Source organism: Gossypium raimondii, chromosome 13 (assembly GCF_025698545.1).
Source record: "Gossypium raimondii isolate GPD5lz chromosome 13, ASM2569854v1, whole genome shotgun sequence".
NCBI classification, from domain to species: Eukaryota; Viridiplantae; Streptophyta; class Magnoliopsida; order Malvales; family Malvaceae; genus Gossypium; species Gossypium raimondii.
The window spans coordinates 27,697,174-27,714,361 of NC_068577.1; the positions used below are offsets into that span (position 1 = coordinate 27,697,174).

A 17,188-nucleotide genomic window follows, 5' to 3' on the forward strand; every position below is an offset into this window, starting at 1 on the left:
AACAATGGGACAATTCAGTGGAATGCCTATCGAAGATCCTCACCTACAGTTAAGACTATTTATGGAGGTGAGCGATTCTTTCAAGTTAGCCCGAGTACCCGAAGATGCATTACGGTTGAAGTTGTTCCCATATTCACTAAGGGATAGAGCTCGAGCTTGGTTGAACTCATTACCACCAAACTTAATATCAACATGGCAAAAGTTAGTAGAAAAATTCCTTATGAAGTATTTCTTGCCTAGCAAGAATGCTAAGTTGAGGAATGGGATCATTGCTTTCCAACAAATGGATGATGAGTCATTGTATGAGGCATGGGAAAGGTACAAAGAATTATTACAAAAGTGCCCTTATCACGGAATCCCATATTGCATACAACATGAGACATTTTATAATGGTCTCAATGCACACACGAGGATAGTAGTGGACGCTTCTGCTAATGGTGCTCTCCTTTCTAAGTCTTATAATGAGTCTTATCAAATCATTGAGAGGATTTCCAGTAACAATTATCAATGGCCAACCAATCGAGCAGCGTCAGGATGACGAGTCGCTGGAATACATGAAGTAGACGCTCTTACTTCACTTGCATATCAAGTATCATCAATATCCTAAATGTTAAAAAATCTTACTAATGGGTGTAATAGTTTTGCAGCACAACCACTGAATCAATTTGAAAATGTAGCCTGTGTTTATTGTGGGGAAGGACATTTGTTTGAAGAATGTCCATCGAACCCAGAATATATGTATTACATGGGTAACCAGAACCAAAATCAAGGAAGGCAAGAGCTGTAATCCAATTTCTATAACCCATCATAGCGAAACCACTCGAATTTTTCATGGAGTAACCAATGGGCAGGAACTAGTAACAATTATGTCCAACCTAGATCGACCCAGCCAGCTAGTTTTTCACAACAAGCTCAGAAACCAACCCAAGCTGAACAATCCAATAGCCTAGAGAATCTATTGAAGGCATACATGGCGAAAAATGATGCCTCTCTAAGGAATTTGGAGAATCAAGTGGGCCAACTTGCAACTGAACTCAGAAACCGACCACAAGGTGCTTTACCTAGTGATACAGAGAATCCAAGAAATCCAGGGGACCATTGTAAAACCTTAACATTGAAGAGCGGAAAGACTTTAAAGCCCAATTCTGTCGAAGTTGAGAAGGAGCCAGCTGACGCTCAAGACTCAGAGGAAGTTCAACTGAGTGTTGAAATTCCAGTTTCACCGAAATTTGAATATGTAAAATCTGAAAAGCTAACTTCTGAACCAGCTAATTCTGATAAACTAATAATTACGTTAGATGCATAATTGCCACAGAAAATGTATCAACCAGTTCCAGTAAAGAAACCTCCACCACCCTACCATTAAAGACTTCAGAAGCAGAAGTAGGAAATTCAATTCAAGAAGTTCCTAGACGTACTCAAGCAACTTCATATCAAAATCCTGTTGGCTGAAGCACTTGAACAAATGTCGAAATACGTCAAATTTATGAAGGATATCCTATCTAAGAAATAAAGGCTTGGAGAATTTGAGACGGTAGCCCTAACGAAGGAATGCAGTGCATATCTTCAAGACAAACTACCCCCAAAATTGAATGATCTTGGATGTTTTACCATACCTTGCAATATTGGAGCAAGATATTGTGGTAAAGCACTATGTGACTTGGGTGCGACTATCAACTTGATGTCCATGTCAATATTTAGGAAGTTGGGGATAGGTGAAGTTAGACTTACTATGGTTACACTTCAATTAGCAGATCGATCCTTAGCATATCCAGAAGGAAAAATCTAGACTTTGAACAGACAAAGAGGTGCCAATCATCCTAGGATGGCCATTCATAGCAACCGGAAGGAAACTTATTGATATACAGAAGGGAGAGCTTACTATGCCTATTCAGGATGATCAGGTAAACATTTAACGTTTTTAAGTCCATGCGATTTCCTGACACAATTGATGATTGTTCTGCAGTGTCTGATTTAGAGGATTTAATCGTGGAGAAGGAACTCAATTATGTTGAGGACCCATTGTAACAAATTTTGACATCAGATCCTCCAAATGATGAAGACGAGGATGAATACTTAGCTTTGTTAGAAGCTAATCAAAGGAGATTTAATCCGCAATCCCGCTTTGAATCTTTAGAGTGAAAGAAAAGGGATTATGCCCAACCAAAAGCGTCAATCGAGGATCCACCTAAATTAGAAATGAAGGTACTTCCCTCACATTTGAAATATGTTTATTTAGGTAACTCTTCTACTCTGCCTGTGATTGTTTCAGTAGAATTAACTACTGAGCAAGAAGAGAAACTCATCCTAGTGTTGAAACCAATCAAGAAGGCTATCGGATGGACCATAGCCGATATTCACAGAATTAGTCCATTTGTATGCATGCACAAGATTATCTTAGAATATGGCGAAAAAGGGACGATTGATGGACAACGAAGACTGAACCCCATCATGAAGGACATAGTTGAGAAAGAAGGAAATCATCAAGTGGTTAGATGCGGGTATAATTTACCCCATCTCAGATAGTTCATGGGTAAGTATGGTCCAGTGCGTGCCAAAAAAAGGAGGTATCACGGTCATTGAAAATGATAATAATGAGTTGATACCAACTAAAACGGTTACGGGATGGAGAATTTACATCGATTACCGAAAGTTGAACAATGCAACTAGGAAAGATCACTTTCAACTAGATGCTGGATAGACTCGCAAGGGGAGACTATTACTATTTTCTTGATGGATACTCGGGGTATAATCAGATTACAGTAGCACCAGAAGATCAGCACAAGACAACATTCATCTACCCGTATGGTACATTTGCATTTAGGCGCATGCCATTTGGTTTATGTAATGCACCTGCTACATTTCAAAGATGTATGATGTCTATTTTTACTGACATGGTTGAGAAATATTTGAAAGTTTTTATGGATTATTTTTCAGTATTTGGAGATATATATGATGATTGCCTAGCCAATCTAGCCAAGGTAGTAAGGCGATGCGAAGAAACAGACCTTGTACTTAACTGGGAAAAGTGTCATTTCATGTTACGAGAAGGTATTGTTCTAGGGGAATGGATAACAAGACATGGAATCGAGGTAGATAAAGTAAAGGTAGATGTTATTGAGAAACTCCCACCTCCAATATCTGTAAAGGGTGTTAGGAGCTTTTTGGGCCACGCCGGTTTCTATCGAAGATTCATCAAGGACTTCTCCAAAGTTGCTAAACCCTTATACAAATTATTAGAGAAGGACATAGTGTTTAAATTTGATGAGGAGTGCTTAAGAGCTTTCAACGATTTGAAGAGCCGGTTACTCTCGGCACCCATAATAGTCACACTAAACAGAGATTTGCCATTTGAATTGATGTGTGACACAAGTGACTTCGCAATCGGAGCTGTCATGGGTCAGTGAAGGAATAAAGTTTTTCATCCCATCTACTGTATGAGTCAGACTCTGACAGGAGCTCAATTGAATTACACGGTAACAGAAAAAGAGTTACTTGCTATTATGTTTGCTTTTGACAAGTTTCAATCTTATCTTGTAGGTACCAAAGTTACTGTTTATACGGACCACTCGGTAATTAAGTATTTACTTGTCAAGAAAGATGCTAAGTCGAAACTGATCTGATGGGTACTTTTACTTCAAGATTTCGATCTAGAAATTCAAGATCGAAAGGGAGTGGAAAGCCAAGTAACAGACCACTTGTCCAGATTAGAGCCGCAAGAAGGGAACTCTTCTCTTATACCAATTCAAGAGACATTTCCAGATGAACACATACTGAAGGTAAATCATGTCATAACACCATTTTGTTTATTGATATTGCTAACTTTTTAGCTTGTGGTTTGATGCCGATTGATAAGATGTATCATCAAAAGAAAAAGTTTCTTCACGATGTGAAGTACTATTTCTGGGAAGAACCGTATTTGTTTAAAAAGTGTGTAGATCAAATGATCAGGAGATGCGTGGTAGAAGATGAAGTACATAAGAATTTATACCATTGTCACTTAGCTTCGAGTGGGGGACACTTCAGAGGTACACGTACTGCAGCCAAAGTATTAAAAGCCAGATTCTTTTGGCCAATACTATTCAAAGATACATATGCTTATGTAAAGAGTTGTGATCGATGTCAAAGGGTCGAAAATATCACCAACAGAAATAATATGCCTCGAGCAAATATCATTGAGGTAGAATTATTCAATGTTTGGGGTATTGAATTTCTCAGTCCTTTCCCTCTGTCTTTTGGTCACAAGTACATATTAGTAGCAGTAGACTATGTGTCTAGGTGGGTTGAGGCAGAGGCATATCCGACAAATGATGCTAAGGTTGTAATAAAGTTTTTATAGAAACATGTGTTCAGAAGGTTTGGAACCCCAAGAGCCATCATCAGTGATGAAGGGTCCCATTTTGTGAACAAGTTGTTGAAATGGTTATTAGATAAACATGGAGTGAAACACAAGGTTGCTACAGCTTACCATCCGCAGACGAATGGGAAAGCTGAACTGGCAAACAAGGAGATCAAAGGCTACTTGAGAAGGTAGTTTGCCCGAACTGACGAGATTGGTCCAAAACACTGCATGATGCTTTATGGGCTTACAGGACAGCATACAAGACACTTTTAGGGATGTCACCCTATAGGTTAGTCTTTGGGAAAGTCTGCCATCTACCCTTGGAGTTAGAACACAAAGCTTACTGGGCTCTCCAACGACTAAACTTGGATCTTAAAAGTGCCAAAGAGAAACGGATGCTTCAACTTAACAAGTTAGAAGAATTCCAAATGTCTCCCTACGAGAATGCCAAATTACTAAAAGAGAGACTCAAGAAATGGCATGACAAGTACTTTCGAGTTCGAGAATTCGAAGCAGGTTAGCAAGTCTTGTTATTCAGTTCTAGATTAAGGTTCTTTCTAGGTAAGTTAAAATCACATTGGTCTGGTCCATTTATGATTCATCGAGTCTATCCATACGGAGTTGTTGAACTTAAGATAAGGGAAGTAATTTTCGAGTTAATGCTTAATGTTTGAAACATTACTGGGGAGATAAAATTGAACAGAATTAAATCTCGTTCATTTTATCAGATATTTAATTTTTCTTGTTCTTCTATTTGAATAAATGATTTAGGGTATATTTTCAGGATTAGTATGTTTAAATAAATTATGTCTAGGAGATTGGAACTTAAGCGAGACTGCTTGTGACCTATCCAATCTTTTCTAGGAATTTATTTTAACATAATTTCCCAAGAAATTATTCCTAAATGACAAAATAAATTTTAGTTTTCCAAATAAAAGGGTCAATTTTGATCGAAGTTTTATGTTCCAACTCAATTTTGAATTTTCATTAAGTCTAGGAACTTAATTGAATTATTTTAAAAATTTTGTTGCTCTTTTGTAAATATTAAAATTAGATGCCTCTTTTGTAAATATTTTCAAAAAATCTAGAATAAATGTTTTAGTTCAATAAAAAAGAAAAAAAGAAAAGATGATAATTATTAATATATAATTATATCCATTATAATATATATTAATTATTATCACTTTATTAGAGTTAGGATTAGTTTTAATTTAATCATATTTTATTCGATAAGTTTTATCTTAATAAATTAATAGCAAATAATAATTTAATATGCATTATATTAATTATTAATTGTTATTTACTTTGAGTAGAATTAGAACTTAGAATTTTTAAGAATTCTACTCTAGCTCCCACTCCTTTCACTATAAATTCCACCCATCTATTCTTATTTTTTTTCATTCACACACCATTCCCTCCAAAAACACTGAAACCCTTAAGTGTCGAAACCTCCTAACAATTCCCTAACCACAGCATCTCCCAACTGATCGGTCAGCAGCACCTCGCGCGCGCCCACATTAAGCCTGCTCAACGATCCGCACACTGCTCACACTCATCCCTGCTACGCGCTACTATCTTGCATACCCGAGCAGCACACCACCCTTTCACCCATCCTTAGCCAAAAACCCTTCAACCTATTCTAATTTTTCATCTTTTGATTCAAAATTATTTTTCTTAAGAGCTCTTAATTTTTACAAAAAAGGTGGTAAGACCAATTTTTCTCCTAAATTTCAATTTAATTATCTAATTTTTCAATTTATTGAATTATTAATATTTTATATTAATTAAATTTTTGAGAAAATAATTGTTACCATCTTATGATCAGGTTAATCATGCCTCACAAGAGAACTCGAGCATCTGCCTAAATTGACGAATCACAAAACAAGTTCCACTGTGAAGAAGCCAAAGCAAGATACGAGAGTATCTTCAAGAATCAACAGATGAATCCAGAGAAAGGTTTCACATTGAAAGAAAGCAACTATATTGGTTTTATGGTGCGTATTCATCAGGTTGCTGAAACTCTCAATTGGGAGTTGTTTTGTGAAAAGAGACCTAGTGTGGATGAGGAGTTAGTACGCGAATTCTATGCAAATTTAACCTCAAGCGAGTTGACGGAAGTTCCAGTTCGCGGAATCAAGGTACCAATAACTTCAAACGCTATTAATGAGTTCTTTGAATTGTCTGATTTCTAAAACGACGAATATCCCTCCTTGATGAGCAATATAGAGTCTGAAAATTTGCAATAAATTCTCGAGGAACTTACACATTCAGGTTCCAAGTGGACTGTGTCAAAGCAAGGAATCCACTCTTGTCGAAGAGAATATTTGACACCACTCGCAAAGGTATGGTTCTACTTGATCCGATTCAGCCTTATGCCTAGCTCACATGGGACTACAATCTCATTAGAGCGAACAATCTTATTATACTTGATTTTAACTGGGAAGACCATTGATGTGGGAAAAATCATCCTGAGGGAAATGCGGAAATGCGGAGTTGCCGTGAACTTATTCGTAACAATATAAACATGAGTTTAATAATTCTCAGTTAAGAAATGTAATTAATCTAACACAATTATGTTATCTTGATTAAAATTGTATTTTGAAATCGTGCATTTGAGATTTATTTATTAAGTTTACTTAGTTTAAAATCTTAGTTTTTAATCACCCTCTTCAAACAAAATATTTTTCTTCACCAAAGTGTTTTAAATAACATTCATAAATAGTTCTTTTCACAGTCCCTGTGGGTACGATAACTCGACATTTATTTGTCACTTTATTACTTGTTGCGATTGTGTACACTTGCACATTTTCGTCGTTCCAACCACCTCCTGACGTACTAATGTCTAGAGTGTGATTACTGCAACTAAATATATAGATTTGAGGTAGTGTCCATAAGTTTATGGATCAGGATGTAGTATAGTTTTACAATGAAGAAGGTAAGTACTCTAAAGATCATACCCAAGGAAGGTGAGTATTAAGTTAAAGTTAACCTAAACACAAATAGAATTAATCAGTACTTTAAATAAATTATATTATGATAAAATGTAAAGGAAAGATTTTTGGGGTTTTTATAAATAAAGAATTAAAATTTTCATGAATAAAAGGGACTTCGAAAAACTAATTTCTAAAATCAATCAAATTAAGACATGGGTGATTAGCTTGCTTTAGTGATTATAACTAATTCCTATTTCTTGTTTCTATTTAATCAACTAGTCATTACCCTAGCAAGATCTCTCAATAGCAGGATCTCTCGATCTTCCACTAAACTAACCAGTTGAAAAGAACTACTTATCTCTCGACCTCACAGTCCAGACTAGTTCGGGGCTAAGGTGTTCAAGGATAGGCCATACCAAATTTGGGTTAATTCCTACCTAAATGACTTTATAGGGTCGTCAAGCCTAGGGTTTAAGTTCTTCCTCTCCCGAGCAGCTAACCCGCAAAGAGAACCCTACAGAGCAATTAATCAATCAGAGATCCACTCGCTAATCCTCCATAAGATGATTTATAGAGTTAGGGTTGTTGTTGTCCTCAACCCTAGGTTAGCTTACGCTTTTGTGATTAAATTTTGATTGTACGAACCAAAAAGCCCCTGGCTTGTAATTATCTCTCATACAGGGCTAGTGTCGTGACACCTTAGTCCTTATGTCGCGACATTAAGGGCAGTATGTGTAGTTCAAGGATAGCTTCAAGGGTGTGTCATGACACCAAAGGCAATATGGCAATTCTTGCATTCTGCTCCTTATATTGCAACCTCAAACTCACTGTGTTGCAACATAGTGATTAATATTGAGTTCCTATGCCCTTGCATGGTCTCCTGCACACTAACTAAGTATGTTAGCTCGCCTTTAAGCCTCATTCGGTAATTAAGGTCAATAAAATACTCAAAATACACTTTTTATTAAATGTAAACTAATCTATAAAAACCCAACTAAAACATAATAAAGTTCTTGTATTCAAGCTCCTCAAGTGAGAAAACTAGTTTAATCTGCCACACCATATTACGGCATATCACCAGGGTAATTATCTACCCTTTCTTAATGGAAATTGGTGGCTTTCTACATTGGTTCCTTCAAACACAATGAGCCATCACTATTGGGGGTTTTCCAAAAATTCTATCAATTAAAGATGAAAAGATAAGGGACTTCTGCTCACTTCAGTGTTCGCACAAGCCATGAACCCATTATTCAGAATAATATCTCCAATCTTCATCAGAGAAAAGATAAGTCTATAAGAGTTATTTGTAACTCGAATCGGGGTTTGGCTTTCCTACAAGATGGTCCCTTCGCAATGAAAGTATCTGTGCACAAGTTTAATCAGTAGATTCTAAACTTGCTACGAGTCAATAAAAACTGTTAAGAAAAGGGTGTGTACTTGATTTGGTGGAACTCATTACATGTAGAAACAATGTCCAGTATTTCTTACAAGATTAAGCCCCAATAGTTACCGATCGAATGATTCTATGAAGTGGTTGAATGATCTCACCATTCCTTATGCTTTTAAAGCTTGACTATACAATTCAAATAGTGGTTTAGCACATATTTTGTCGGGGCACAAAAGAGAACCTCATTTCTATTTTTATAGAATTTGTGGTATTTACCCATGAAATTGGAACCTTATTACTAATCATGTTATAGATTCTACCTCATCTTCAATCTGGCTAATTCTCCTATTGATGGTATAGGGTCTTCACTACATTCACATACCCTGAACATGGACATTTCCTCTATTCTTAAAGAAGCTCCATCAAGTAAGACAACACCAAACAAAACGAAGAAAAGGGTCAAATTAGAAAAAGTACTCAAGAGTCCAAAAGCAATGTTTGCCCTCAATTAGTAAGGCGTAAACCACATAAGGAGCCTGTCGCTATAGTTACCCACTCATCTTCAGTTTCTGCTCTGCCCAAGGTTCCATTATTACCTAAAGAGTTAGCCCATCAAATAGGTTCTCTTATACAAATTTTTGATCCTTCAGTGTTAGAGAATCTTACTTAGGCAATTCCTTTAATTCAATCAACTATCCCTTCCACACAACCATAAGATGCTCCCTCTATTGGAATAAGAAGAAACTTTCCTTGGCATGATCTTTTGGAGTTAGTACCAACATCTATCTCCCTCGATACCACTTTTCAACAACAATAGAGTTCAGTGCCACAATAGTTAAGGGAGACTTTTTCCTCTTACCTTTCCACAAATTTTGAAGGATCTCCTCTTTCACTCATAGCAAGAGTTCATGAAGCTTTATCAATGGAACACAGTCTTTGGGCTGGTGCTCGAAGGTGCCAGTAACGTCATAATGACAGAATCACAGAGTTAGAAAAGACTATAAAAATTAGCGAGATCTTTTTAGTCCAATTACAAAAAAAATATCAAGAGTCTATTGATATGATTAAGAGACTAAAAGCCCGAGTCATAACTCTGAAGGGTAAACATAAGGATGCTCAAACTGAGAATGAAAAGTTAAAAGAGAAGGTCAATTAGTTGAAGGATGAGAAGTCTATTTTGGAAGAAAAACTCATAGCTCAAAAGAATGTCATAAAGCAGAATTAGAACATCTATGCCATCATAAAGCAGAATTAGAACATCTATGCCAATGTCATGCATAAACTTTCAAAAAATTTTAGAAGGATGCCAAGAAGAATTGTAATGATGCTCTACCAGAAAGGAGGTCAAATTTGATTCTACATGCCTAAGTGGTTGCAGGTCCTCTTAATCTTAGTCACGCAGATTTCAACTGTCTAAAAGACATTTCTTCTAAGTCACTTAGCTTTAACGTTTACCATCCTAAAGGTGATAAATGGAAAGCATTTAAAAAGGATTGGAAATAATTAAAGGACTTTATTATTCCTTCTACACCCAACACTGTTCACAACGATGAAAGCCCATTCAATAAGGGTCAAAATCCTAAATATCTTCCTCCAATTGAAGAGGCCCCCACTGAATCCACTACTCAGACTACTAAAAGAGAAAATTAAGGTATGTAGTGCAAATTTTTGTACTTTCCCTTTTATTATTTCAGTAATGTATCTCACTTTATTAATGAATCTACTCATTTTATCTCTAACTGTCTTACTTATCTCAATCATTTTACTATCTTTCTCAAAGTACTAAATTTCACATACCTGAGAGACTAAGCCAGGCTTGGCGCATTATGCATACAGGGCCCCTTTCCACATTATCTATCTAAGAACTGGCTAAATCGGACTTTGATACAAACTTGTAATGCCTCAAACTTGTAATGCTTAACCATTAATGAAAATAATTTACAATTTCTCATTTCTTTAAACATGTTATTTGACATTTTAATTAGAGAATTATTGTATGAAAACAAGGGAAGTAACTTAAAATAATCTTATTACAACAGAATCGATACAAATCCTTACAAAATGGAAATTTATTTAATACAGACTCAAAATGTGTATTCCTAGACTACGCCACATCTCCACTGCATTCATAATAACCCACTTCACCACCGGTTTGGCGTACTCCTAGCACGACCCTCCAGGAAAAGTCTCTTCTCAGATACCTGAAAAGAATGATGACAAATCTTGTAAATACACGAGTACTCAGTGAGCTCATTATAAAATTTCCTTGATGGATACTTTGCAATCTTGTATGAACTACTAAGTGCCAATTATTCCAGATCATTCATTTCGGCGGATACCACCACAACTTCCATTTTGTTAAACACAAACTATCATGTTCTTGTCATACTCAATCTTCCTTATCTAACTTACTGAGGAATCCTTACAAATTCTTCGTAAATCTCTTGTCCCATAATAATTTCTTAACAGAACATACCCTCAAAAACCACTTCCAACAATCTATGCCTTAACCCATGCTCCTATTTCAAATAGTTGTTCACTGACTTTTATCATTGGCTGATACACATATGTTTGGGAAATACTTACGCAGAATTTAAAACCATCAATTAATATTCAGACATACCCTAATTCAGTACCACAAATATCCATACTAATAAATCACAACATAGACCATTCTTACGAATTCCATACCATGTTATATCAGAATCCCATTAACCAAGTGCGAGCGTACGCATTAAAACAACTAATTTATGAAATAATTTTTAAAGCCCAGTTTTACTACAAACATACATGTTAGTTGTAATATTTATAGTGTTACAATGAAACACCAAAGTATTCCAGGGATCAAACCCAAAGGAAGAGGAGGTCAAACTCCTGCACACATAAGTCATTGCTTGTCTTAAAGCATGGCAATCAAAAACAACAAATTAAAAGACAATCCTTAAGCAAGTATAGTACAAATGTTGGCTTTGGAGTATGTAACTAGGCATTTGATATTTACACATAATCTTGACATAATATAGAGTTGACTTACCACTTTTGATATCAAACAACTAACTTCATTATATTACAAGGGATACAAACATTAAGGTTTTTAAATGTATGGATCCATTAATAAATTATACAAGTAATTTGATTATCCTAGCAAAATACAAATGGCTGTAAATGCAATGGTTTAATATGATGTCAATTCATGAATAAGTCTACCTAGGTTACATAAGGCTTTTCGATTTGTAACATTTTGAGGCTTAAGACAAGTATGGAGTTCAAGAACAATAAGCATCAAAATAGTTTCAAGCACGAAAATAGTTTGGCAGATCGTATTGTTCCCTATTCTCTGCCTTTAGTGACCCTTACCCACTCACCACCTTATTTCTCATTCTCTCACCTTCATTATTTGTCCACATAGGAAATCATAGCGTAATACAGCAACTATGGCTAGCTCACTAGTTTTTGTGCACTAATGAACAATTTTTCTATTTTTGTGACTTTTTCACCTTTTTCTTTTTCAATATATCTCTCACAAATGATTTTGCTTTTCAAGTACTTTTTCTACTTGTTTTGATTTTCTTTTTGAATTTTTCTTTTATTTCGCACTTACAAGCTAACCTATAATCACTATATCACACTAATCTTTCCTATTTCAGTCTGTTGTTACAAAATCTGACATGATGTATCTACTTAATCCTGAATATGTATGGATAGACATCTATAGCCGTGCAATTAAAGACCAAAAAGATAGGGCAAATACAAATTAATGTTTTTGGCTCAAGTTTTGTGTGGAGTTTCATCAAAAAGTGTTTTTTGGCTCAAATATAGGTACTAAAGATGAATAAACAGGGTTTTTTTTCTTTGGGTGTATACCAAACAATGCCTCAGGTCATCCCTAGGTATCTCAATATTCACAAATGTAATCAACCAAACAATCACAAATTCAACAATCTATCATACATACTAGCATGCTCGTTTCCATGTATTCTTTATATCATTTGGTACATTTAATTGCTCAATGCTTATTTGCAATGTACTATATAGAACTTAGTAGTCTAATAATAATAAAACTTAAATTCATCTACTATCATGCCAAATTTATAGTGAATATAATCAACCTATATGAATGCTCTTAACTAATAAATTCTATTTCTATAAGCTTAAACACACAATTGAAAATAAAAATTAAAAGATAAGCATAAAAAATGAAAAAAAATCTCCTATGTTACCCCCCACAGTTTAGATAACACAATGTCCTCAATGTGTAGCCCTAAAAGGATAAAGAAAAAAGTTACTCGATTGATCGTGGTGGTTCCGTAATCTGTTGGTGGGTGCTCCCTTCCATTTTTCATTGAAAGTTCTGAATTGTTGTGTTTCATTCGTGTGGAGTTCCTACACAGAAAACTTAGAATAGAAAAATAAAACAAATAGCAATCTACTGTTAATTCTACTCCTAAAAATAACAAATAAACATTATCCCAAAATTAATTACAATATTTTAAAATAAAAGGTTCAATTTAATCATCATCTGAATCCTCAAATTGGGATAACTGCCCCCTCTCCATAAGTGCTTTCCCTTTCCCGAGACATCTCCTTGGAAAGAGCCACCACTCGACAAATTTGCATGTCTAGTCGGACTACAAATGATAGGACCCTTTGGTGTGGAATACTGTGGCTGGAATGCTGCCTCATAGTAGTCCTTCTCCCTTTGAAATTCTAGCTCCATTGCCTCGCCTTCCTCTTCCGAGTTTGTCTCCTCATCTTCCACCTCTTTTTCTTCTTGATGGGTTTGGATCGAGCCAAACATATCTAGCGGATAATTCGAAACCCTTAAGTTGTTCATCCGTGCAAATACTAGCAATAATGGGCCCATTTCTTGCATCCATCTTATCATTTTGTCTAGTTATTCTTCACTACTCCCGCCTGCCTCTTTCCAAGATTTTTATTTTACCTTCCTTTTAAGCGAAGCTGGGACATCCATCTTTTCTTTTCTCCTTTGGTTCCAATCAAGAATTTGCTTTCAGTTGAGTTTTACATACTAAATGTACATAAAATAATCGATTAAACTCCTTGTTGGGTGCAAGAATTGCTCATTCTCTTCCATTGGAACTCCTGCTGTCTTGCAAAGTGCTATCACGAGATAGGGAAAGAAAATTCCAACTTTCTAGCCACACACACAATGCTTGATGCTATGATGGATCCATTCTCCAATGCAGATTTGTCTTTTCTGCAAAATTCCATATAGTAAAATGGATCAAAAAGTATTGACATTAGAAACATTAATTAGCTACCAGAAACATTATAGCTTGATTAAAATTTGCCAGAAGTCTGGTATCTAGTCAGAGGTTCCATTCTCCTCAATTTTAAGTTAAGTATTTTACGATGCTTTCCATACCAATGTCTTTAAATTCTGTTAAATCAATATTTTGTAAGTAATTAGATTCATAATATGGAGCATCATAATATTTGCAAATCTTTTTCGGGGAGAATGGCACATCCTTACCCCTTACTATTACTATTTTTTCACATGTCTCCACGAGGTCGTTAGGTTTCCTCATTTATAAGAGCAGTATAGAATTCATGGACAAGTGGGATAAGAACAGTTTCTATGGGAGTGACACAGAATCACTACCATATATGGTACCTGACTAGTGACCAACTTTCATTACAAAGAACCATCGATGGTTTAAATCCCCATTCATTAATAATTGTTCTTCCCTATAATTCAATGAAGTATTTTTTGACATTGAAGTTTCAAAAGTTTAAGGGGTTTGAAACCATCGGTGTTTCTTATGCCTTAGCTTTCCTAACTCTTCGAGAAGGCATATTGAATATATTTTTATCTTATAAAGAGTAACAAAATTAAAAACATATTTAAAGGTAATAAAATAACAAACTTAAGACTTGGAACCCTTAACCTCATAAAATTCTCCTGAGATTTTTTTGTAAAGCTCGATTGTTATTGTTCCCTAAAATGTTCCCCTGCTTGTCTCTACACCAAATAAGATTAGATGGGGAAATTTTACAGTAAAGTATTAGGGAAAAGTAAAATAGGGTTTAGGGTTTAAAAGGGGTTTGAGACTCGTGAGAGGATTTAGTGGTTAAAAAGTTTTTGAGTAATAGTTAAAAGGGTTTTGATATTTTAAATGGAGGATTTTTATGTTTAAAATCAGTTAAAATTAGGTTTAATTAGTCGAATTGTGCATGTACTCCTCGAAAATAGGTCTAGTAGTTTCGGGTAAGTTTATCGGGTTTCGAGTGAAAATTGGGAATTAATCTGGTTAATTAGCAATTTGTTAATTAAAGTGATTATAATGGATTTTCAACTTTAATTTCTTCTTTCTTGAACTTGGGGATCAACAATGGTGGATCTTTAATTTTGAGTTGGAATCCAAATATTAATGGATGTCTAAGCTCAAAATAGGTATAATAAGAGGTTTTTAATCTTAAACCAAAAGATCAAACATGTTTTATGGATTAATATTGAAAAATTTGAATTTGATCAAGAACATCGATGATTTTTCCAAAATATTATGAAACGAATTAAATGATGAAATTAACACTTAGAATACATGTTATTGGACTAGAATAAAGATTAGAAGTGGTTTGAGGTGCTAAAAAGGGAGTTTAGATGAGGAATTCCATATTTCGGCTTAGTTGTGCAACATCGATAATGTAGTTTAGAGCAATGATTTAGATTCGTATAATTTATTAAATTTTCTGTTTCTTGTTGCTATTGTTATTTTGTAATGCATACTTTGTATCTGTTAAAGCTCCACATCAAGAGGAGGAACGTGCAAATCAGAATTGAAGCTCAAACTTGCTTGTTTGAACACATTTTCAATTGGTGTTACTAATAACTCGATTGCATATTGGATGGTTGGATTTGCAAAATTAGGTTTTATTTTATAAAAGAGCAAAATGGTAATTGGTTTTGTAAGTTGTGTATTATGCTTTTAGCATGATTAAATTGTATGGAATAGATTGATATTTGGAGCATGAATTGCTGATTTATGAAACATTTGGTAAAGGTTTTCTAATTGGTATATGAATATTGGGAAAATAATATTTGATATGCTTAATTTTATTGATGTTAAATTTGTTTAGCAACATGCTTTTACTTGCATTTTATCATCCTAAATTAAGCAATTAAAAAACAGATTTTATGCCTTGTATGTATGATTATATTGGAAACATTGCATGGTGGATCCATTGGACATAGTTGGCATGCCATAGGATTTGTGAGTACTTACCATTATTTCTGATATTGTGAGCATATGGCTCTTGGTGGACTGATTGTTTAGAATAGATAAGGGAGTGTTAAGCTTGAGTCTCCACTCACGGTTATTTGAGGCGCTATAAGGGAGCGTGTGGCTTCGGCTCGTTTAATTCAAAGGAATATATTTGATATATGGGAGTTCAGAGATCCGTTTATCCAATGTATAATCACACATTTACTTATTGCCATTGATGTATTATGTCAATATAATTGATTGATTGTGTCAATATAATTGAATGTTTATCTGTTAAAAGATGATTTTACTTGTCCTGGAAAAGTTGATTCTTAATTCTTGAAATAGCATGTGATGTTATGGTAAAATGTTAACATATTGTAACTGAAAATTTAATGCTTAATTACTTTGATTTATGCATGATTGGGTGCAAATTACTTGATGTTTTTACTATCATTCACTAAGCTTTTTAAGCTCACACCCTCATATTTCGTGTAGAGAATTTTCGGGCGTAAGGAGTCAAGAAGCGAGTGCAAGGGTGATCCAAGTATAAGGCTCAGTAGTGGCTTAATAAATTTACTTTAGAGACTATATAGGGGCATTGTGATGCTTTTGGGACGAGTGTTATTTTACTTGTAACAGAGATTGGACATTAAACTTTGGACTTTAATTTTGGTGATTTTATAATGGCTTTAATACATGATTTTATGTTTAATTGATGTTTGATTTATGGTACGTTGATGAGTGTTCGTATGGTGGTTGATAACACAGTGTATGAACCACTACCGAGCTTTAATTTGACTAAAAGAAGGTTGGTAACTATTTAAAAATAAAATCGGGATAGTTTAACCTTAGGTGGTAAAATAACCAAAATACCCTTAGGTTTAAATACATAGAAAAAGTTTAAAAATGATTCACAAATTGCTTCCACATTAATGAATGATAGTTAATTAGTCATAAATGAAGTGTTATAAGTTTGGGGTGTGCATCGGGTTGTCATTAGCTGAAGAGTCACTTCAGTGGCTAGTGTAAAGCTTCGAATTCAAGTCAGCCCGTCCCGGTCGAGTTTGGGGTGTCATAGTGCAATCGGGTTCGATCAACCCCGTAAAAAATTGTAGCGATGTCATGACATAAAGGTTTCGTATCGTGACACCCCTGGTAGTTTACTGTTTTTGCAAATCTGGGGTTTGATGTTACGACACACTATGAAATTTTGGAACGCTAGGTATATTGTCTTCTGTGTTACGACAAAGAGGTGTTGTGTCGCGACATCGACATAGTTCTCTTTATTTCTTTGGTTCTG

General features: G+C 35.0%; 1 non-coding gene across 1 annotated transcript; it reads right to left on the bottom strand.

The window, feature by feature from the left end:
- Nucleotides 1-250: 250 nt before the first annotated feature.
- On the bottom strand, nucleotides 251-357 carry LOC128036379 (small nucleolar RNA R71). The gene has a single exon (XR_008193176.1). It is a non-coding gene; the product is annotated as a small nucleolar RNA R71 (small nucleolar RNA).
- Nucleotides 358-17,188: the final 16,831 nt, after the last annotated feature.